This window comes from Ambystoma mexicanum, chromosome 7p, assembly GCF_040938575.1.
Source record: "Ambystoma mexicanum isolate Mex_15411 chromosome 7p, UKY_AmexF1_1, whole genome shotgun sequence".
NCBI classification, from domain to species: Eukaryota; Metazoa; Chordata; class Amphibia; order Caudata; family Ambystomatidae; genus Ambystoma; species Ambystoma mexicanum.
In genome coordinates this window covers 85925584-85948545 of record NC_090939.1, presented here as the reverse complement: position 1 = coordinate 85948545, position 22962 = coordinate 85925584, and the positions used below count along the sequence as shown (strand labels likewise).

Genomic DNA, 22962 nt, shown 5'->3' with positions numbered 1-22962 from the left:
GACTGATGTAAATAGGGTGTTATTTTGCTGGAATGGAGGGCTCGGCAGAGGGTTTTCTGAGCAGTGGGTGCACAAGGGAGTGCTTAAAAGAAGTTGGGAAAACTCCAGTGGAAAGAGAGAGATTGCAGAGATCAGCCAAGGCTGGGACGAGAAGGACGGAAGCTGAAGGATGGAAGCAGGGCCTTTCCTCTAATGTTCCACTCCTGAAGAGCTCATGATGAAGGGACAAAGGTGCTGGCCCTGGGGCGAAGGTGGGCACGCACCACCCACAGCCCCCTGGCACTCTCGCCAAAGGCCCCAAATAGTCTCTCTGGGCCTCCCCTCTCTGCTCCACCTGTGGTACGGCATGGCGGGAGGGACTGTACTTCATGTTCCTGCATCCCCTGTCCTTCTTGCTGAGTGCAACATCACTCTATCTGCAGTGACTTGCTCATCTTTTCAACAGTCCCAGCCAGTGTGTCCATTTCTCTGGCTGTAACTCTGGGATGTACCCCTGCACCCAGCCAATCCTGCCACCCTTCCTTGAAGGACCACCAGCTCTTTCTGACTTCTCCAGGACTCTTTCTAAGACTCCATGGATGGCACTACATTTCCCTTCCTCCATGGTTCTTGGTGGGCATAAGGCTGCTTAACTCCACTGGACCCCTCCACTCTCCCTCTGGGCTTGATTAAAAGCATCCTTGTAATATCTCAGAACCCCTAGACAGCCAGCCAGCATGCAGGAACAACGCTGAGTCAGGTATGTACAAAAATGAAAGCACTTTATTCACTTATACTTCTGGCAGGAAGGTTACAGGGGAGAGATAGGGGGAGGCATCTTTCCAGCTCAGGTTCCTATCGCCAAGTGCCCAGCAGTCAACCCTGGAATCCCCAGCACTCCCATCTTCCACATTCCATCAGGGATTCCTTATGGAATCGAAACAAAATAAGTTCCCTATTTGGGAACTCCCGTCCCCTGCACACTATCTATGGCTAGAAAAGCCCAGTAGTTTGTGAATCGCAATAGAGTCTCAATAAGAGTATGGTGGTCACATGACATTCTATGTAAGGGAATACACTTTTAAGTGAAACTGACATTAGGGAAAGACATTAGTTAGACTTCACAAGAGGTTTTCAATTTTTCTCAAAATTATTTATTATTCCATACAGGTATGCCCAACGCGTTTCGAGATAGATTCTCTTTATCAGTGGCTGTGTTTAGACACTTCAAAGAAAATGGCCACAATATTACCCAATTAAGATGGGTAATTTTAGAAGTGGTACACTCACTACCTAGAGGGGGAGACTTTGCCAAAAAAACTAGCTCAGAGAGAATTATGTTGGATACATAAATTAGATGCAGTTAACCCCCATGGCCTCAATGAGGATTTTTACTTGGGACCATTGCCTCATTGTGAAACAGTGTCCTATTTGTGAAAGTTCGATATCTCCATCTGACATTAAAAAATCTAAAGATTCTGCACTCTGAACAATGAGACAGAATTACCTATGAAAATGTATGCGACCATTACCTTTTATGACAGCTTTTTTATAACATAATTTGACCTCCCTTTTGGAGTGTATTCTGGTTCCAAATATTACAACTTTGGTATGTAGAGATTCTGAACTCATTTTCTTGAGACAGTCAAGATCTAGGATGAGGACGTTGTACAAATCCAGCTTTATTCTGTCTAACATGAACCTACAGAGACACTGGCTATATATCCATTTATAAACCTTATAACTCTAGACAGAGATTCACATCCACTGAATTGGCAGATATCCTGCACCACCAATGTTCACTAATTAACACCTTTACATAATTTGTCATACTTTGACTTTGACCCCCTTAATGTATTTTGAAACTACTCATACAAAGCACATTTAAGGGTGATTGACAACAAACTGCTACATATTGAGCACCACTATGTACATAACTCCTTCAAAGCAGGATAACCCCAAGGCTGCGTTTTTTGCAAACACGAGACTTGTAGCTAAACATACCAAGTACATGCCTACTGCATTGCATTCAGAGGCTTATAGGGAGGATTCAGTCACTCCCCATTTACATAATATTCATCCACGTTCCAATACCTGTTTCAATTAGAACATCCACGTCACTTCTGTGAGGTGCTAAGTGACATTCTTTATATTTGAAATGTCATATTGACATAATATTACCTAATGACAGATCATTTAATCACTTTTGGCTCTATCCGTTCCCTTCACACCAGCGCAATTTTGCGTAGTGTTTACATTCATGACGTCATTCACGTTAGCTGCGTGATGACGTCATACACTGCACGTATACATAATCCGCCATGTTTAACACCAGTACACACACCGCGACTCTAGGACGATAGTTCCTTCTGATTCTGTAAGTACTATGAGGAACCCTTTTCGCCTCTTTACCTCTATACCCATCTTGACCTCCATATGCATAGGTAACCCACACCATGGTGCACCACTTTTTTCTAGGTCGCCATTATTGTCTACCGCATCCTGCCGCTAAAGATCCCTTGACATTGACAGAATCTCTGCTTCTTAAATTCATCATCAGTGGAGATTCCACAGCCTTTTGCGGACTTTATTCAATAATAGTAAGTCCCTTTGACTTACTTTACGCACATCCACCACCCTGTGTGGAACCATCTCTGCATAAACATATTTTACATCTTTCATAGATAGTGCAGAGTTTTCCAATAAAACCCATGATACATGGAGTAGCACTTGCAAGCATTTGAATTTACCTGACTTGGATATTAACAACATGAGAGCACACAGTATGTCTTTATTCCTGGTTTTCTTTTTTAACCTGTAGTGTAAACTCAACCTTTGTTGGATGTATACTTTTCTTATTTTTCCATACTACATGTGTAGTAGCTTGAAACCTCTAAATTACTCAAGAGTCCTATATTACCAAATATGAGTCTGGTATATATGATTTATTAGATGTTCAATGAAATGTCAGCTAATTCATTACTTAGCATAGGATGACTCAAACAAGAGACCATTTCTCTTTCAGCACTAACTGCTACTTAAGGATTAACTAGATTCACCATTGAGTTTACAAATGAAAACTGATGGTTTTTTTTTTTAATAGTGTACTAACTTAATATGCTTATGGGATAGAATTCAACTGACACGCATATCCAAATTTCTTTTTGCATTAATAAATTTGAAAGTTGAATGAATTAACAGCCCCTGATTGTGTTGGGCATACCTGTATGGAATAATAAATCATTTTGAGAAAAATTGAGACCCTCTTGTGAAGTCTAACTAATGTCTTTCCCTAATGTCAGTTTCACTTAAAAGTGTATTCTCTTACATAGAATGTCATGTGACCACCATACTCTTTTTGAGACTCTATTGAGATTCATAAACTACTGGGCTTTTCTAGCCATAGATAGTGTGCAGGGGACGGGAGGTCCCAAATAGGGAACTTATTTTGTTTCTATTGTATTCACAACCCATATGCCAGGGTTGTTCCTTTTCTCCCCTGCACCTTTAATTACAAACATATTTTATTTAATGGACAAAAAATTCTTCTTTTTTATAAAACGTTTTCCGAAAAACTAGGAGTGCAAGGTGTCTAAATCTCTTTTGTTATTTCTTATGGAATCCCCAGCACTCCCATTGTCTACATTCCGTGAGGCATTCCTTAGATAGATGACACTCACACAATCAAAGATGCATTCATCCAGCATACAACCTGTCAGACAAACACGTCAGACACCACAGATTGCATCATGCACTGGGACATCCTTCACATGTGGTCTTCTGCCCTCGAAAGTGTGGTACCAACCTTTTTAAACCTTTTTACATGCTGGGTACCCTTAGCTGTGTGCTGGGGATCAGGTAGCCCCATTATTCAGGATGATGTCAGGTGCGCACAGGGATAAGGTGCACCGTTTCGTCTTATATCTTTGCAGTTCTTCACTGATATTGTATCGGTTGTAGATGGCAAGGCCACCCCCACCATCCTTCCATTGTATACTGCATCAGGCATTTTAAGCTCAATGTTTACGTTCTTAGTTACAGTACAGAAAGCCCTCGTACAGAGCTCTCATGCAGGCATTGAGCCTTTGCTGCCTATGCTGTGGTTTTATTGGGTACTCGTACCAACTCTATGCGGACGACACCCAAATCTTCTTCTCTTTTCCTGAACTCTCCTCTGATCGCTCTATCAAAACATCCAACTGTCTCTCTGCCATTAAATATTGCATGGCTTTGCACTCTCTGATGTTAAACTCTACCAAAATAAAGGTGCTGTTCTTCCCCGCCACAAAGTCTCTCTCATCTCATCCTCTGCCTATCCAGTTTCCACCTGACACTCTCCCCTACTCTTCTTCAGCTAGAAACCTCTGCGTCATCTATGATCCTTCTCACATCTTCTCTACTTTCATCTCCCAAACTGGAACAGCAGCTAAATATTAGGAAAATCAGGCACCTCCTTCCTTTCAACACTGCCGAGCATCTCTTACCACTCTTGCCTTCTTCAAACTGGACTACTGTGACAGCCTCCTCTTTGGTCTCCCCAACTATGCTTTCTTCCCCGTTGACAAGATAATTTACTTATCTACCAGGACTCTCTTAGAACTCCCTCACTTCACACCTACTTCCTCCTACCGTCACCAGGCTGAATGGCTGACAATGCAAAGCAGGCTCAGATTTACATTTCTTTTCCTGGCTCACAAATCTATTCACTGTAAGGCACCACTGCATCTATCCTCCTCTATCCAACTCTACAAGCCTTCTCGTAATGTCCGCTTTGCCTCCTTGACTACCCTCGTGGCTCCTCGCCATCCCTGTGCTTCCTTTCACTTCCGCTCTTTCTCTTTTCTTGCCCCACTTGCATGGCATTCTCTTCCTCCAGACTTCTGAGAAACAGTCCACACGGATTTGTTCAAAACCAAACTAAAATCCTACCTCCGCGCCTCTGAGTTACCCTCTTAACCAACCTCTCATCTGCCTGCTAGCTAACATTTTCCCCTTTCCTCTGTCCCTCACTTTATCTGCCTCCACTCTAGCAGTTCACCCATCATCGTCACATCCCGGGCACAGCTGGCCATACCACCTACCTGCACGTGAAAATGACCAATGTTGGTTGTCTTTAATCTATGTATGTCCACTCATGTATTGTCCCCGGGGACTGTTCCATTTACTCCCCTCCACAGCCTGCTCAGAATATCCCTCAAACTCGCCCCATTCTAAGAAGCTCACTGCTTTCCGTCAAATCTGTTTTCTTATCTATTGTACTTTCTTTTGTGGTCAAAAGAGCATTGTTGCTCCTGTGTATAAATAAATAAATAAATAGATAAATATTATCATGCCTTCTGATGGAGTGTACCGCTTGATTTCACTTGTGCAGATGCCAAAGGGCCAAACGTAGCACTGTTCATTTTGGATGCGAAACAGCCATCTGCTCACAAGCCAATCACATTCTGATAGGCAACACCCTAATTCTGCCACTGTGACCCAACAGTGTGTATTGTAGACAGTAGATGTATGACCCTTCTCTTTTTAGTGGTTCTGGGGCCTAGCATGGTACTGGTGGGATTGGCTCTAGCTGCACCATACCATATCTGTGCATGTGTACTCATTTGACGGCCTCTTAACAGCGGTTTTACCTGGTCTGCAGCTCCCCAAGTGATACTGGCTGTGAAAGGTGGATGCTTTATTATTATTATGGTATTTGAGCGCGGACCTAGCTTTAAGTCGCACGGAGCGCTTTACAGAGGTGTACACCAATATAGATACATAACGTAGCGCTATACAAAGTTGTACAACAGTATAGATGCTTAACGGAGCAATTTACAGAGGTATACAACAATACAGATACACAACAGAGCACTTTACAGAGGTATACACCAATATAGATACACAATGGAGTACTTAACAGAGGTATACACCAATATAGATGCACAACGGAACGCTTAACAGAGGTATACAACAATACAGATACATAACGTAGCGCTTTACAGAGGTATACACCAATACAGATACACAATGGAGTGCTTAACAGAGGTATACACCAATATAGATGCACAACGGAACGCTTAACAGAGGTATACAACAATACAGATACATAACGTAGCGCTTTACAGAGGTATACACCAATACAGATACACAATGGAGTGCTTGACAGAGGTATACAACAATACAGATACATAACATAGCGCTTTACAGAGGTATACACCAATATAGATACACAATGGAGTGCTTAACAGAGGTGTACAACAATACAGATACATAACGTAGCGCTTAACAGAGGTATACACCAATATAGATACACAATGGAGTGCTTAACAGAGGTATACAACCCAGAGGGTGGGTGCGTGAAAAGGGAAGAATTGTTTGCGGGTCCTCTCTTTGCAGACGAGTTGTGATTCGAGCCGGTTAGTCGATTTGTAGCGCGAGGAGAGTATTCTACCACATATGTGGAGCTTAACCTCCATGTACGCTGGTGTGCTACTCGTGACTGCTTTGTAGACAATACTTGCAGTCTTGGACTGTATCCTGACTTCGAGGCGAAGCCAGTGCAGTTTGCGTAGGACAGGGGTGATTCAATCCAATTGCCACGCACGTGCTGCAGCGTGATGGATTGCTTTTGGGGGATCCAACTGAGTGGCTGGGACCCCCCATCGATGTGCACGACCACAGGGACGTGCACAACAGTCTGTAAGTCCTGCAGCGGGTTGAAGTATACAAATAGCATTTGCACTAATTCCAAGCCGGACATTATTTATTCCAGAAGCTTAGGTTACGCTTCGGGTTCCCCCAGAATCCGTTGTGGATAAGCCAATAACAAACTGAGTCCATACGAATCTAAAGCGGTAATTTAAAATGACTCTGTGCATTTACTTGGTTACAATTTCTTTTTATTAAAGCACATATAGTTGCCCTCCCCTTATAAGGCAAAGTCTTGGCTTGTAGAAGATGTACAGATGTTTAGTGGTGTAAAGGTGGCGCTCCTATTTGTATTGCAGTGTAGTGGAGCCATCATTCTGCAACCCTCTCCTTCTCTGTTTTCCCTCCCGCCCTGATGCGGCTCTCTTTCCTCTTCTCATCTCTTGGGGCCTCGTGTTAATGTCTCCTCTTTGCTCTTTCTGTTTGCCCCTCGCCCCTCCTCTTGGTGGTAGCCCGCATTCCCGGTCTGCACTTCCGCATCCGGCTGCGCATCTGAAGGAGATTCAATGGGCTTTCCGGCGCATGCGCAGTTCCCACAGGAAGCCTTCCCGGGGATGACTCACCGCGCTCTGCCGCGAGCTCCTGACTGGGATCCTGTCATTTGTCGCGCTATTCATGTACATTTTGGCACCCGCCGGAGGAGTGTGTGGATAGCACCTTTCATCTTCCCTGACACATTTTCTATCAGCCATTGCATAACTTTACCCTGCTTGTTTCGCCTTTAACACACTGCTGTCACGCTATGTTTATATAAAACCACTCACTGGCGGACATTTTAGAAGTCCAATGGGGCGGTAAAAATGGGGATAAAAGTGGCAAGACAATTTTACTGTCTTTTTGTCTGAATTGTGAGCATTTCCTCAATTAGGAAGATTGGGGAGCAGGATGGACTTGACATGTCCGCCTGCTTTTCCCCCTCTGCCTGACAGATGAGGCTGCATTACAGCCAGCGTGTGATTTTAATGTTGGCGGTAATGGAATCCCCCTCAATTGACCACTTTGTAAAAACAGGTAGACTCTATAGGAATCCATTGTAAATAACTCCCACAAAAGTATGAATGCGCCCTCAATTAACAATAAAGCTGGAACGATGTGAAGGTGATTTCGCCTGTGTTTTACTCTTCAGTTTTTGACTAAGTGGTGGAAAAGTTGGCTAAGTTTCAAATGAAAAAGGATTCTGTTTCTTCTCTCTTTTATCTTCAGCTATGCATACTCCTGGAAATGGAAAGAGTGCACTCTGGGAACCCATCTTTGGGGGATACTGGTGCACGATGGGGTAAAACTGGCCGGAGCTGGAGGTAGAGGCATGTCAGGCAAGTATTATGGTTGCAAAAAGTGAAAAATTAAAGAGTGCTAAAATAGCACTTTAATTTGATGAATTGAAACTGCCGAAATCACTTAAAAACCAACCTGACAATATATATAATATATGGAAAACTACACTCACCTGCGTGCAAAGTAATGTGTGTGTAAAACAAATGTCTCTGGGTTTTACAACTATCTAGACAGCAAGGAAAACAGATCACCTACAGATATGATCACCTACATGAAGTCATTCTTTTCGCACAGAATACTGCTTTATGCAGCCCTCCCCTTTCTAATCACCCAACATCAGCACATTTTAAGGCACATTGCATAGAGCATCACTGCGGTGTCTGCAGATTTCTAGCTTTGATCACACCTTAATGTACCAAAAGGCAAAACAAACAAAAGAGACATCCCCAAATGGAACACTTATGAGTTCTGGGGCTAATCCCCGAGCATTAGAAACAGCTGATTACTGTGGGTGTAGTGTAGTATACTGGCTTGGGCATTGGGCTTTGTTTACCCCAGATCTGAAACCATGGGAGACATTTTTGTCAGATTCCAGATCCAGGGAATCCTGCCCATTTCTTGCACTGCTTCTGCCTGGATTACTTACTGATAATCTTCATTACTCCTAGTCCTACTCTTCCTTGTCCCAGTACAAAACAGTAAGGTCTCTCACCTCGCATAGGAACCCCTTTTCTCTGTTCATGTTTTTTGGCCCTGCCTCTCGCCCCCGGGCATAACAACCCACCTCCATGGGAAAAAACAGTTACTACCAACTGCCTGAAAGGCCCATTCGGCAGTGCGTGAGGGTGAGCCAGGAAAGCCGTAATGGGACGAGGAAGAGTAGGACTAGGATTAATGAAGATTACTGGTAAGTATTCCAAGCATTCCCTCCACATCCCTCTTCCTTGTGCCAGCACTAAACAGTGAGGTATGCCAACTCCAGAGAGAATGGCCTATAACAAAACCAAACCAGGCGGAGAAATACAAACCAACTAACACCATTTCATTGAAGCACACAGTCCCAGACTACACCATCAACTAACAGATCACAGAAGAGCAACACTCAGAACCCAGTCCCAAAAGCCCCAGCCTCCTGACGGTGGAGGTTAAGACGATAGTGGTGAACAAACGTCCACCCAGGTGCATAGCACCACCAGGAGGAAGACATTTCCAGAGTGGACCTGCCCTGTACACCGGCCAGAAGGGGCGAACCCACTAACGAATAGGCCAGGGAGATAGCATCCCACAGCCACCGACTGATTGTGAGCACAGACCCCTCACCACCTCGAGAGGGGCCCCAAAAGTGACATACAGGCTTGAGGAGGAACGAAAGACCCTGCTCCGCTCCAGATACACTAGGGCAGCCCTCCTGACATCCGATGTAGCCCAGCGTTACTCCTCTGGAGAGATCAGGGAGGGGAAGAAAGAAAGAAGGGTGATCTCCTGAGAGATGTGAAACTTGGACACCACTTAAGGGAGGGAGGAGGGGTGACACTTGAGGAACAGGGCATCAGGAGAGACCACAAAGTAAGGGGCTTCACAGGAGAGAGGACTGATCTCACCCAGCCACCGAGCTGAGGCGATAGCCAACAAAAAGACAGTTTCAAGAGTCAAGAACTTGACATGGATCTCACCCAGAGGCTCAACGGGGGGACTGCAGATCCCGCAGAATCAAGGCGAGATACCAGGAGGGCAAACATATGCAGAAATAGGCCTAGCCAATGAGACACTCTTCAGGAGCTGCCACAACAGATCAAGCAAATTGCGTGCCCCCACTTCAGGGCCCCCCAAAAGAGAGTATAGCATCCCACTGAGTGCAGAGGGTGGAGATGGAGAGCCCCATGTTGAACCCCTCCTGGAGAAACTGTAGGACCAGATACCCCAAAAGCAAGGGAGAGGGACAGCCCTGCACCAGCTCCCAGGACATGAAGAGCCTTCAGTGTCTTTCATAGGCCCTCAGAGTGGAGGAAACCAAGCCCTTTCAGTTTCCAGGTTCCCCAGATCAAGTTCTTCGGGCCCGCCATCGGAGAGGGAGAGCATGGGAGAAACAGCTTGGTCCGCAGGAGAGGGAACCAGCACCCCGCAACTCCCGCTCACCTAGTTCAGCAGTTTGGAATTCATGATTTTCAACTCTGCTGAAAACACGCATTCTGCATTTTTTTATCTCGTTATTTTGGGGCAATACTGCCTGAGGGGGTTCAGAGTCCGGAAACCACACATAGTGGCACACCTGGATAAGGACAGTGGCCGTAGCTTTCTTCTCAAGATATTTCCTCTTGAAGGCTTCATACTGAGTAGAAGGCTAGTCGTCCCAAGAGGAGCCCGATGAAGAAGATGGGAGACACACCTTTGCTGCGGTGGCCCCGGATACCCTCCCCCTGCAGGGCTCTCCTGAAAATCTGCACCAGTCTATCATCAGATCCCCTACCAGTCCTCTACCCCTGATGGGTGGAGGAGGGGAAGAGGAGGAGGAGGAGGAGGGCGGTGGAGACCCGGGCATTTCTCTTCTTGGCAGCATGCTTCCCCATGACAGACACGTACAGCGCCAGAAAGACCCAGAGGCCATGAGCCGCAGGAATCAACAATGCCTGCAGGCCCTGCCTGCAGACAGGAAATAGAGGGCCCAGCAGGTTGCATAGCAACACCCAATGCACAGGTCTCCGATGGGAGCCGAACGTTCTTTTTTATTTTGACTTGAAGTTTTCAACAAGAAATAACCATGTCCTAGTTAGACCTCCTGAGCTACGACAGAGCCACTGCAGAAAGTGATCACTCTCTCGTCCGCCCGGGGCGCGATCGTCCCTGGCCTGGCACCTCCATACCGGGGATCCCAGCAGAGCGGTGTCTGTGCCAGACCGGGAGGACCCCCTCAACTGTCATCCATTACAATGCAGGGGTGACAGGAGTCTCCTGGGACCTAAGCGCATGCTCAATGGGGAGACCCTGACAAAAGAGACTGTTGTGGCTGGGGGGGGGGGTGGGCTGGTATGCCTGGGGGGAGGAGGCCGGGTCGGAAAAAAGCATGAAAAGAGAAAAGGGGTTCCTGTGGGAGGTAAGCCACCTCACTGTTTAGTACTGGGACGAGGAAGAGGGACGTGGAGATAATGCATAATTGACGCGAGTTCTTGCCTCACTGAATGTGCTGGTCACTGTTTCCTCGCAGTAACCTCAAAGGGCAGTGCTCCTGATATTTTGGACTACATGTCCCATGATCTCTCCCCATTGACTATGCTGGGTAGACTTGACGGGAATTGTAGTTCAAAACATCTGGAGAGCCAAAGGTTGCAGATCCTGGGTTTATTCTATAAGAATTGATATTAATGACCTGTAGTAGAACATTTCATGAAGAAAATGTATGTAGTATCGTGCATATGCCCTCCCTTGTCCCCTTCATGCACCTTCTTTAGTTTCCAAGAACAGCACGGTGCATGCGCAAGCGTGAGAGCACTTGTAAAAGGGTGCGAAGAGCGGTACTCATTTGCGGAGTTAAATAAAGATGTGCGGCTCGTTAGCATCGTCTGCTGTGTGTGTGGTGGGTACATCTCTTCCAGTGCAGAGAGCTAGCAAGCTTCAATAGTAGTAGCAAATCAGCAAATCGGGATCAGAGTTCCCCATCACCCAGCACATGTTCTACTGGCATCAGTGACCTGACACAGAATGCTGAGGCCCCCTGCAAGCTCCGCAGAAGGGTTAGGGTGACCAGACGTCCCGGTTTTCCCGCGACCGTCCGGGTAAATGGCCCTGTTTCCTGGGATCCCGGGAGTTTTTTAATTTTAAAAACCCTTTCCGGGGTTTGCAAGGGTGAGAATTACGGTCCTGGTTTTTGCCGGGACCCGATTTCAAAATCCAGAAATCAGGTCCCGGCGAAATTCTTCCTGCGGGAATGGGGACGTGAGATGCTTTTAATGCCCCGATTTCCTCCCCCTTCCCCTCCCCGGTGCTCTCCTCATTCTCCCCCGAAAATGCCAGCGACATAGAAGTAGGACTACAGTTTTATTTGTATTTACGGTAGTCTTACATTTCTGTCTATGGACTGCCAGGTTTTATTATTTTTTTAATCTGGTCACCCTCAGAAGGGCCCAACCCCAAGCTCCACGAAGAATCACAGGTCACGCGACGAACTCCTGGGCTTGCCCGAGTCATCACGCATGCGCAACGCACCTGTTGAGCCTGCTGCAGCCGGGACGTGCTGTACAAGATGAAAGATGTATGTTTTTAAATCAATCCTTACGCCTTAAGGTAGCATAAAAACCAGCAGGGCGGTGCCTGGCCCCTGATGCCCAACATTATTCGCATGTGCATGGCCAGTAACATTGTTTAGTTATGTGGTGGAGGCTGCTTTTGGTGCGGTGGAGGGTTGGGTAGCATTGTAAACAATTCAAAGCCAGCGGAGGCAGGTGCATTATTTTTACTCGTGAGGCATTAGCAACTCTGATAAAAGAGCGCCCAGTGCCGCAGCCCAACGATAGGTGTCCCAAAAAAAAGTAGCGGGACTGTGACTCCGGCAGGGGACAGAGAAGGCAGGAAGGGAGCAACGTGCAACACATGTTTCAAGGGTTGCAGTCATGCTGGTTGACAGCCAATTGAGTTGTAAAAGATTGCAGCTCAGCTGTAACTGATATCCGGTGGTAAAGTCGAGAAGTGTACTTTAACTTGCATAACAGCCTGGCAGTTAAGGGGTTAACTTCACAAAAACAGTTCCGCAAGGGTGAAAGTGGTTGCAAAAAGTAGTGGAGCTGTCAACACTAATAAAAGTAGTACAACGCTGCTCCCGACCGTTCCCACTCACCTCGACCACTGACCCAGCCTTGCAAGGAAGGCCTAAGCAATTTGGGGAGCTTCCTGGGAGTTATGCCCAAGAACAGTTTTAAAATAATGCGTTGAAATGGTGCCTTTTACATTTTTGAGAAAAATGGGGCACACATCCGTAGAATCTAAAATAGGTTCCCCAGGCGAACATGTCACCAACAGCACACATGAGCCTTTTGCAACATTTCCATGATGCGTCTGTCCACAACATATGCCCGTGTGGTCACTGTGAACATCGGCCGGGGCACCAATGAAAAAGTGGCCCACAATTCAGACTGAAATGTCCAAGGCGCAGGTTTTGGTAAAATGTACTACAAATAGTGCACGTGAAAGCATATTTGCTTAGTACCATGGGTAGAACATACAGTAACATGTGGAACAGGCCCACTCTGGCCAAAAAACGCACCCAATCTGGCCCAAAAAATTAAATGGCCACTGACTAGAATCATGGGCTGGTATTTCAGGCGTTGCCCTCGGCTATGTAGGCCAGTCAGTGCCTGACTGTACAAAGAAGGCGGGCGGGGGGAGACAGGGAATTATAGGCCCATTTCCTTACTGGACTCCACTGGGGAAGTATACGCAAGGGCAATATTATTACACCTAGCTAGTTGGGCTTCTGGCAACAGCATCCTTACTCATCTCCAAGCCGGATATCAACCTGGCCTCAGTGCTGTTGAACAACCATTTAGACTATATCTGATGCCACAGAAATATGTCATCCTCACAAAATTTGATTGCACACTATCCTCATCAATTTGAAGAGTGTGTTTGATGGGGTTCTGAGGACACTGTGGGAAGCATTTACTGACTATAAGATACCGCCCGCATTATTACATGGGATCCGGGACTTCTATAACAATAACGCAACCATCTCGGGAGGATAGCTCAGTTGCATCATGCTCACCTTGGAAGCAAGACGACACGGAGCACCACAGTTTCGATCCCCGGATCCGCGCTTCGAAACCTCTGGGTATAAATAACCTATCATATCATACGCTGGAACCTTGCTGGCGATGTTACAGCACTGATTAATATTGGTGCTGGGGTAAGATAAGGCTGTGTGCTCGCACCTACCTTGTTTTGTCCATACAACAATACGTTGAGCCTTGCCCTCTCCTGTCTGCAAGCGGATGCGCCCAAATTAGGAGGGGAATGCATAACGCTTATTCTGTTTGCGGGCGATGCTGTCCTCATTTTCACTTCGCCTGGAGGATTGCGTAAACTGGTGGCCGGCCTTCCATGAGGGTTGCATGAGCAGTGGCGTGTTGATTAATTGTGCCAAAGCGAGATCTGGGGTTATCCGTGCATTACTGGAATGGGTGTAATAGAAAAGAAATTCCTAAAAAACTCATTGTGTCCACCGATTTGCACTCCAATCATCACAATCGTCACATTACGTTTGGAACTCAACCAGCACTCGATCACTGATGCGGTAGCTGTTGTCTTTGGTTATGGACTTCTCCCTTCATGGGTAAATATAGAGAGACGATGGCTGATCTTTAAGCTCAAAGAGGAGGGAAGGAGTTAAAATGGTGTATGCTTGTTACAACTATGCTTAACCAATTGGGATTGAATGATCTTTGGTATAGTCCGCAACAAATCTCCTAGTCCGCAAAATCATTGTTTGCACAGAGATTTGTAGCCATGCTTCAGGAAAGGGAGAGTATCACCCATTATAGTTCTAGAATTGCTACTGAACACTGGCTCAATAAAATAGAAATAGGTTATGAAAATGACTTAGACACAATTTCCCCCTGCTATGTCCGTTCGTTATTTCTAAAGTTTCGGCTAGGAATTTTACCTTTGTCGATCAACAATTAGTCTGGGGTTTGACTAATACAGATGTGTGCCCTGTTTGCTTGTCATTTAAAGGAGATATTATGCAGCTACAATTTAGCTATCTATGCCAGTATGGTCACTATAAATCACTTTCATGAAGCTGCTGCCACAACATATGTATGCCAATATGGTCGCTGTAATTCACTTTCATGATGATGCAGCCACAATCTCTCTCTGCCAGTAATGGTCACTGTACATCACTTTCATGAATCTGCAACAATCTATGCCAGTAATAGTTACTGGAAATCATTTTCATGAATCGGCAGCCATATTCCATGCCAATAATTATCAGTGTAAATCATATACATTAAGCTGTAGGCACAATCTCAGAATTCCCCCTATCACACTTTGATGAAGCTGCACTGATGAAATAAGTCGGCATTGACAAATAAGTGCTTGTAGCCTCTCTTATACGCCCTACCCTCCATTTATCCTCACTGTATTGGCACCAAATACATGTTTGCATGTGCGCACAGGCAGACACACACACACTGACATTGCAACACATTAAAATATGTACACATGCAGTTTTCATTTTTTAAACTTACCTTCAATTTCACACTCTCCTGCTGATACGTCAATGGTCTTCTCTGGGTCCGGGACTGTAAATGACAGTTCCTCCAGACCAAATCGGTCCAGACAGTCTAGTGGGCTCTTGGTTGCATAGCAACCACTGCAGGTGGACGGATGAATTGCAAATGCTCTAGGGCTGGCATGGCATGCAGATCATGGCTTTGTGTTTTTAATTATATTTTTTAAAAAAGCAAAGTGCTCCCTATCTCACCTCCCATTCCTTCCCTGCACCCAGATGGTGCTCCACAAATTCCATGGTCATTTTTAATTCACATAGAAGCCACTTACAGCCCGGACTATCCAGAAAGTCAACAGAGTGCATTTTCTTTCTGACCCAAGGAAAGGTCCTTGCTTTGTCTTTGTCACATCTCCCAAAGTGCAGACATTGATGGGGCCCCTCATTGAAGAGGACAAAGGCAAACCGGATTTCTGCTTCAGTTCTAAAGCGCCACACTGTTCTGAGAGACTGAGGTGATTCTGGGGGTGTAGCACATGTGTAGTACAAGTGTGGCAGCCACAAACAGCTGGTTGATGCAACATGTGTCTCCTTGCAGTAAAGATTGTGGGGACCTTGGTAAGGTAAGTCAGTTTGCCAACGGGTGCATTGCTAAACAGTCAAGTCCCTTAACTGCTGTGGCCAGCGATGATGATGATTCAGACACGTTTGAAGATGTTGTGATGAACTTGGTCTTCTGTGTTAACGATTCTGATTGGTCCGCAAAGGCCAAGAAACCTTTCTGCGAAGCAGGAGTTGATGGTTGCACATCTACGCTGTTAGCAGACTCCGGCTTGGACGGCATGATCATTCGGGCAGAATGTTCTTCAGCGTTATGCGTGGAATCTCAGGAGGCCAGGCATTCCGACTAGCATGGGGGAGGGGGATGAAATCCACCTACTAGGGGGCAAAAGTTGCAAAATTGTTTTTAAGGATTGCACCAAGATTTTCAAAGTGTATGTCTCATGCAGCAGTCCAGAAATGTTGGGAGGTGAAGACCAACACCTGCTGAAAATCAGGATGGGTCCTTGTGCTTATCCTCTGGTAATACTGACCATCCCTCGGATGTGTGCAGACTTGCTACTGAGTTGGCAGCCTTTTGCAGTTAGGCGGGCACATTGAAGGGGTACATGCAGAATATACAGCGGAGGCCGTGTGCAGCCCACATGGACTTACCTGTCCCACTCTTTGCTTGACAGGATCACCACGATCTCCTCAGTGAACGCATGGAGTGGAGAAGCTCTTTGAAAAGTGGAGGCTACGGAGTGGGTGAGCCCCGTGCCATTAATGCAAAAGCAAAATCAAAGGTAGGTCGTGCTAAAAAATTTTGTTAAAGGGGGGGGAACATGTTGTAGCCAAGCAAGGATACTATGAAGGAAAAAATGAAACACAAGCTACCCCTACCTACTGCTTTAGAGCTTACTATACACTTTCTTTGATTCTCATTTCTTTATGTAACTTTATTTCAAACAACTATGTGGACAAATACAACCCTGGATTTAGGAAAAAATATATATAACATTTATTTATCTTTTCTCAGTTCAATTCAAAACATGTTAAAAACATACCTTTAGACAATGTTACTTTAGTGATTTCTGCCAAACAATTTTTGTTTTCAGATATGTACAATAATTGAAATAGCCATTTGTTATATTTGTCCAGCAGCGGATAGTGGACTGCTGTCTATGCAAACAGTTCTCTATTTAGAAGAAGTGATGGCATTTTCGTCAATGTGGTGTAGCAGGATTGTATATCGATGCGTTTCGGCCTATCTGGTGTAGAATGAACCACCTCCTGTAGTGAGTTCTTCAAGTGTTGGTGTGAAAGGCCTTCTTCAGGACAGATGACGGATGGTAAGGGCTAATGTTCTTGCAGCTATGTTGGCAAAAAATCTCTAAAACAAGACAACAATTAAACTAAATCAGAGGGGTGAAGAAAGTGACTAAAATGTCAAGCCACATAGCTCAAAGGGAAAGTGTGAGTCTACTCACCCTGTTGAGTGGACTGTTAGCTGATGGACTAGCATCCATCAGCTTTCAAATGCTGGAAAAATTCAGCTGTTCTGAAATGAACATGAAGGGTATATATTGGACCCCGTGCATCAATGCATGTAACTGGGTGATCTTATTGTAATATACATGGTGGGTGCAACACCCTACCTTGTGTGGACCATGGGCCAAACATGTCCTAGGTCTTCGTGACGATGGTCAATCCCCATCAGGTGCGGAACCTATGGGACAAACCGGAGCTACAGTTAGTTCACTGGCATTTAGCTAAACCGCCTCTTCACAGTTGATGAACGGCTATCATTACTTGTGCTAGAAAAACTTAGTGGCTGCTCTTAGGTATTCTCCGCAGTGGTGATGGTGTACCTAATGTCTCAGTGCGGGCATGAGAGGTAGTTCACTGGCAATTAACTGGGCCACCTCTTCATGGTTGGTGAACCACTTGTATTGCTTTTGCTTGAAAAACTCTTTCAAATTCCCAGAAAGGTGGTGTGGTACCTTATATCCTGAAAGAAGCGTGGCCCATGAATCAGTGAAGGCTGCCACAATGGTTTATCTGCATTAACCTGTTCGCGCTAGGCTGGGTTTATAAATGTTTTCTGTCACAAGGGTATTTGTTGGTTTCCTCATTCATTATCCCATTACATATTGCTGGTTTGGTCATGGCTAATAAAAGGTCTGAGGGTCCCTCTTCAGCCGATGCCAGTACCCACGTGAGGCCTTCCAAAAAAAGTGAGAGATTGGGGTGGAGGCTCTTAGCAGTCCGTGAGGGGCTTCTTCCTCTCATAAGCAGCCATCGGTGGCTCATGTGATTCAGACTTTCCTAGAAACTGCCCTCCAGGAGCTCAATTCTACGTTGGCCTCAGCCTTTGATAGGCTTATTAATAAAATCTCAGATTTTCACCCTTCACCTGGGGAGGGTTCCTCTATACCTGAACAAGTTCCCGTAAGTGTACATAAAATCCAAGCATTTACAAGGACAACTCAGTCCATCCACTACCCCTAGTAATGTCTCCTCCCCCGGGAAGGGGTCAGAAGCGTACATCAGAAGGGTCCCAGCAGTCCCAGTCAGTTCTATCTCGGCCAGGTAGCTCACAGCTTCCCGCTACTGTGCATGCAGTCCCCATTTTTAACTACTGATAGTTCAGACCACTCGGACTCGCCTCCGAAAAGGCGCAAGAGGAAGGTAGACCATGTGGTTCCGTCCCAAGGGCCAGTGCTTGATGTTAGTGGGGTTCCTTTCTTCGACCCAGCTCTGATTCAGAACCCCGGGTCAGCAAAATGGCACCCCTCAGAGGCGGTATCCTCCTTTTTGAATTATTGGGTTAGATGCCCCTTACCCAAGGAAGACAGAACCAAATTAAGTTCTGTGTGCCCTAGGCCAGTGGTTCCAGATAAGACGGCCCTTACTCCAGACATCGACCAGTCTATGGTCTCTGTTTTGTCCCAGAAAGGGAAAGACCCCAAGAAGGGGGTGGATAAGGCCTGGAGGAGTTACCAGGACTAGTTGTTGGATGTGTTGGGGCCGGTGACCCAGATTTTTGAATTGGCAGAGGAGGCAGCACTTTCCAATTCCCTTATTGATGTACAGGCCCTTCGGGGCTGGATTCAGAGAACAGTTTGCCTGCTCGGCAACACCAACGCTGCCATCTCTAGAGAGCGGCACAAGTCTCTCCTCATGCGGCTTGATTCCAAGTTGGCAGACATGGCAGAGGGCGAGGCCAGTCCTAAGGCCCAAGGCAATTTGTTTAGTGACAGATTTATTAAAGATCTCTCTGTCTATGTACACACTTTCACGGCTTGGGATAAAGCTCAGGTCAGTATAAAGAAGGTCTTTGCCCCTCAGGTTTTTGACAGGGCTGGAAGAGGTAGAGCCCGCTCCTCTGGCCATTTCTCACACGGCTCGACCCATCCACGGCAATATGCATCAGGAGGTGCACACAATTTCTCCTCTGCTCGAGGAGCACAAGCCGATTTATTTACCCAAAGGGGTGTCCAATGGAGAGGACGTACCGGCATGGGTGCTGGTAGAGCGAGAGTAGCTGGTAATGCCACATGTGTTAAAGGTTTCTTCCCACAAAGGTTTGGGGAGGGCAAGTTGGCCAGGTTTCTTCCTCAATGGGAAGCTCTCACCTCAGATCCCTGGGTGTTGTAGATGGTGAAGGGGTTTCAAATAGAGTTTTATTATCCCCCTTGTCAGCTTTCCTTACCATTTCCCCTAGTGTTCGACAAGGACAAGCAGACATTGATAGATGCAGAGGTTAGGGACCTCATTGTCAAAGGGGCAGTTGTCCCAGCGTCCTTCACAGCCTCTCAGTTTTTGATCACGATATTTCTGGTCCCAAAGCCCGAGGAGGGTTTTTGCCCAGTCATAAACCTGCGTGCCCTGAACTCAAATGTGGTGTATCATCACTTCAAAATGGAGGTAATTCACCTACTCATGGACACCCTTCTCCCGGTGGATTGGATGGTTAAGATAGACCTCAAGGATGCTTACCTGGGGGTCCCAGTGTTTCCTCCACACCAGTAGTTTCTACAGTTCCAGTGGGGGTCTCGCACTTGGCAGTTTGCCACCCTTCCGTTTGGCCTCTTGTCAGCCCCCTGGTGCTTCACCAAGTTAATGAAGCCAGTGATGGCTCACCTCAGGTCCAAAGGGATTCAGATAATAATGTACCTAGACGACATGCTTCTTCTAGCTCAGAGTTCTCAGATGCTTCAGACTCATCTGGGGTAACAGTGTCTCTACATTTATGACAAACCCCAATGTTTGCAGTAAATAAATCCATATTCAAGCCTATGCAATGTATCCAATTTCTGGGCTTCAATATAGATTCCAAGCTTTGCATCCTTCTCCTTCCGGATTGCAGGCTCTCCAAAATTCGGAAGGAAATCTGTCTCCTCCGAGGAAAGGGAGGGTCTCCCTCAGGCAGCTAGCCAGGATTGTGGGGATGTTGTCAGCTTCCATCCAGGCCATCTTTCCGGCCCCCCTCCATTACAGAGTGTTACATCGTCTCAAGGCGAAACACCTTTGCAGAAGTCTGTCTTACTCACAGTTAGTGGTTCTGTCTCTCAAGCCAGGTTGGAGCTCATCTGGGGCTCAGGCACATGATACCCGGAATGGCAGAGCAATTTTTGGGCCCTCTCCGGATGTCATCCTGGAGTCAGATGCCAGCAGAGTGGGTTGGGGGGCCAGGATAGGACAGGTTTCCACAGGCGGGAAGTGGTCCGCTTCAGAGAAGCAGCTCCATATCAATTGTTTGGAGTTGTTAGCAGGGTCTTTTGCAGTCAAGAGTCTCTTCAAAGATCAGGGGAATTGCTGTGTCCTTCTCCGGATGCACAATGTTTCAGCGGTTCGATTCATCAACCATCTTGGTGGAACCAGGTCCAAGGCCCTAGCAGATCTAGCAAGGGAGTTTTGGCATTTCTGTCTGGATCGGGACATTCTGTTGGAAGCGGAGTATCTTCCGGGGGTCAACAACGCTGTCACAGACTGGAATTCCAGACATCTCCAGGACAGGAGCGACTGGATGTAAGACAGGGCACTGTTTGCCAAGATCTGGTCTCTCTGGGGTCCGATTCAAGTGGATCTCTTTGCCTCGAGGCTCAACTGCTAAGTACCCCAGTTCTACAGTTGGAGAATGGATCCCAGTGTGCTAGCAACCGACGCTTTCCTCCAGGATTGGTCGGCTCCCCTTTCATATGCCTTCCCTCCCTTTGCCATGATAGCCAGAGTCCTAGTTCAAGTGCACAGACAGGCGGCAACACTGGTTTTAGTAGCCCCCTTTTCGCCTTCCCAGGTGTGGTTTCCAGCCCTGTTGGAGTTGGCTGTGGATATCCCTCATCTTTTCCTCTCCACCCACGCCTTCTGTCGGACATGGCGGATCTCCCTCACGAGCTGGTCCTTCAGGGATATCTCTCCCTTATGGTTTGGAAGATTTCAGCTCTTCCTGGTGCTCCCAGGGACTTTCGCAGGACTCTATCTGTGTCACCAGGGACTCCTGTGCGGCCTCTACCACGTCAGGATACTCTTCAGCATGGAACTGCTGGGTTAGCTGGTGGGTGGCTCAACACTTCAATCCCGTTTCTGTCCCTCCAGTAGTGGTGGTTAACTTTCTGGTGGAGTTGTTTAAGGAGGGCAAGGCTTACAGGACTATAAATGGGTTTAGATCTGCAATTTCAGCGGGACATGTATTGGTTAAAGGCGAACCAGTGGGTAGGCACTTCTTAGTGCGCGGGTCCCTCAAATCTATACGCATTAAGGTTCCACCTAAAGCTAGGTATTCTGTTTTATGGGACGTCAATATGTTATTGGATATGTTTCGATTCTTTCCTGCTAATGAGGATTTGTCTTTGCAGCAATGTTTTTCCAAATTAGCCCTGTTATTATGCCTTGTTTCTATTAAAAGAGTTTCTGATATCCGAGCATTGGATGTGGACAACAAGTTGTCCAACGCTCAGGGGGTCACCTTCTTTGTTTCCAGGAGAACAAAGGGTTTAATTTCCTCTATTTCTTATCCAGCCTTTTCAGAAGATTCTAAGTTATTCATCATACAGTGCTTAAAATGTTTTGAGTTGAAAACCGAGGCTCTTCGGCCTCCTAATACCTCTCAGCTGCTCATTTCCTATAGGAAACCTCAAAAGCCTGTGTCTCCAGCCACTTTAGCCAGATGGATAAGTGGGTTATGAAGGAAGCTGGGATTGACACTTCCTCCTTTGGCTCTCATTCGGTTAGAGGCGCCATGGCATCTAAGGCCGTTTTCCTGGGGGGTAGCCTTGAACACATTTTGAAAGCAGCTGATTGGTCAAGGGAATCAACATTCAAAACATGTTATCACAAGAGGATTGATCATGGTGCGAATAATGTGATGCAAGGGCTTTAAACTTGCTTAATAGGAGGCCTCCTGTCTTGACATAGAATCCTTCATCGCCCTCACTAACGTGAGAAGGGTTTTAGATTCTATTAAAGACAAGGAGGCGAGTATTATACCACTCGCCCACCCTTTGTTTGTTTTTCTTACAGCTTCGGGTGAGATGGTTCATTCAGGAACAGTGCATCACGGTTTCAATATGCACCGCGTTTGAGATTCTTTGAACTTCGTATGGGTCCTGTCTCTGCACTAGACCGACCTATCTTCTCAGTGGGTGATGCAAGACAGCTGCAGAAAGAGGAGTTGGGATTGGAGTAAAGGACTTGTATGGGGCGGGTCCCTGCTCATTGGTCAGCTACAGGGCATGACCTGGCCATCATGTTGGATTGGGGAGTTCCCCTGCATTGACTTTGAACTCCGTTTTTTCAGTTTAATATTGAACAAATCTTTTGCTTGTAAAGTTTTTCTTTGCTGCTGTGGTTGTCAGAAGTAAAGAATTAATGCATAATACTCGCCTCCTTGTCTTTAATAGAATCTAAACCCCCTCTCTCGTTAGTGAGGGGGATTAATCATACTAGAGGTGGTGAACTAGGACAATCCGTGCCACATTGCTGTTACATCCCTCCACTCCCACCTACTGAGGTTGAAGGATTAAGAATTGGGGGACTGCTTGTGACTGGGTAGCTATGAGAAACTACAGCAACCAGCATTCCTTGCACCTATTGAATGGGATTTAAGCCTCCCCACCTGTACACATCTGCATCCCTGATGATCTCTGAGGCATGGAAGCGCACTTGGAGGGATACATCATCGGACTGTTGGGCTGAATGACCTGGGATCCAGAGTGCTCCCCTCACCCACCTTTTGAAAAATGTTTTAGGGTTTGTTA

The 22962-nt window shown here is 46.3% G+C and overlaps 1 long non-coding RNA gene across 1 annotated transcript; it reads left to right on the top strand.

The window, feature by feature from the left end:
* Window positions 1-12054: 12054 nt before the first annotated feature.
* LOC138526507 (uncharacterized) lies at window positions 12055-22581 on the top strand. The gene is made up of 3 exons (XR_011283594.1): window positions 12055-12190; window positions 16399-16506; window positions 22226-22581. It is a non-coding gene; the product is annotated as an uncharacterized lncRNA (long non-coding RNA).
* The last annotated feature ends 381 nt before the right edge of the window (window positions 22582-22962 follow it).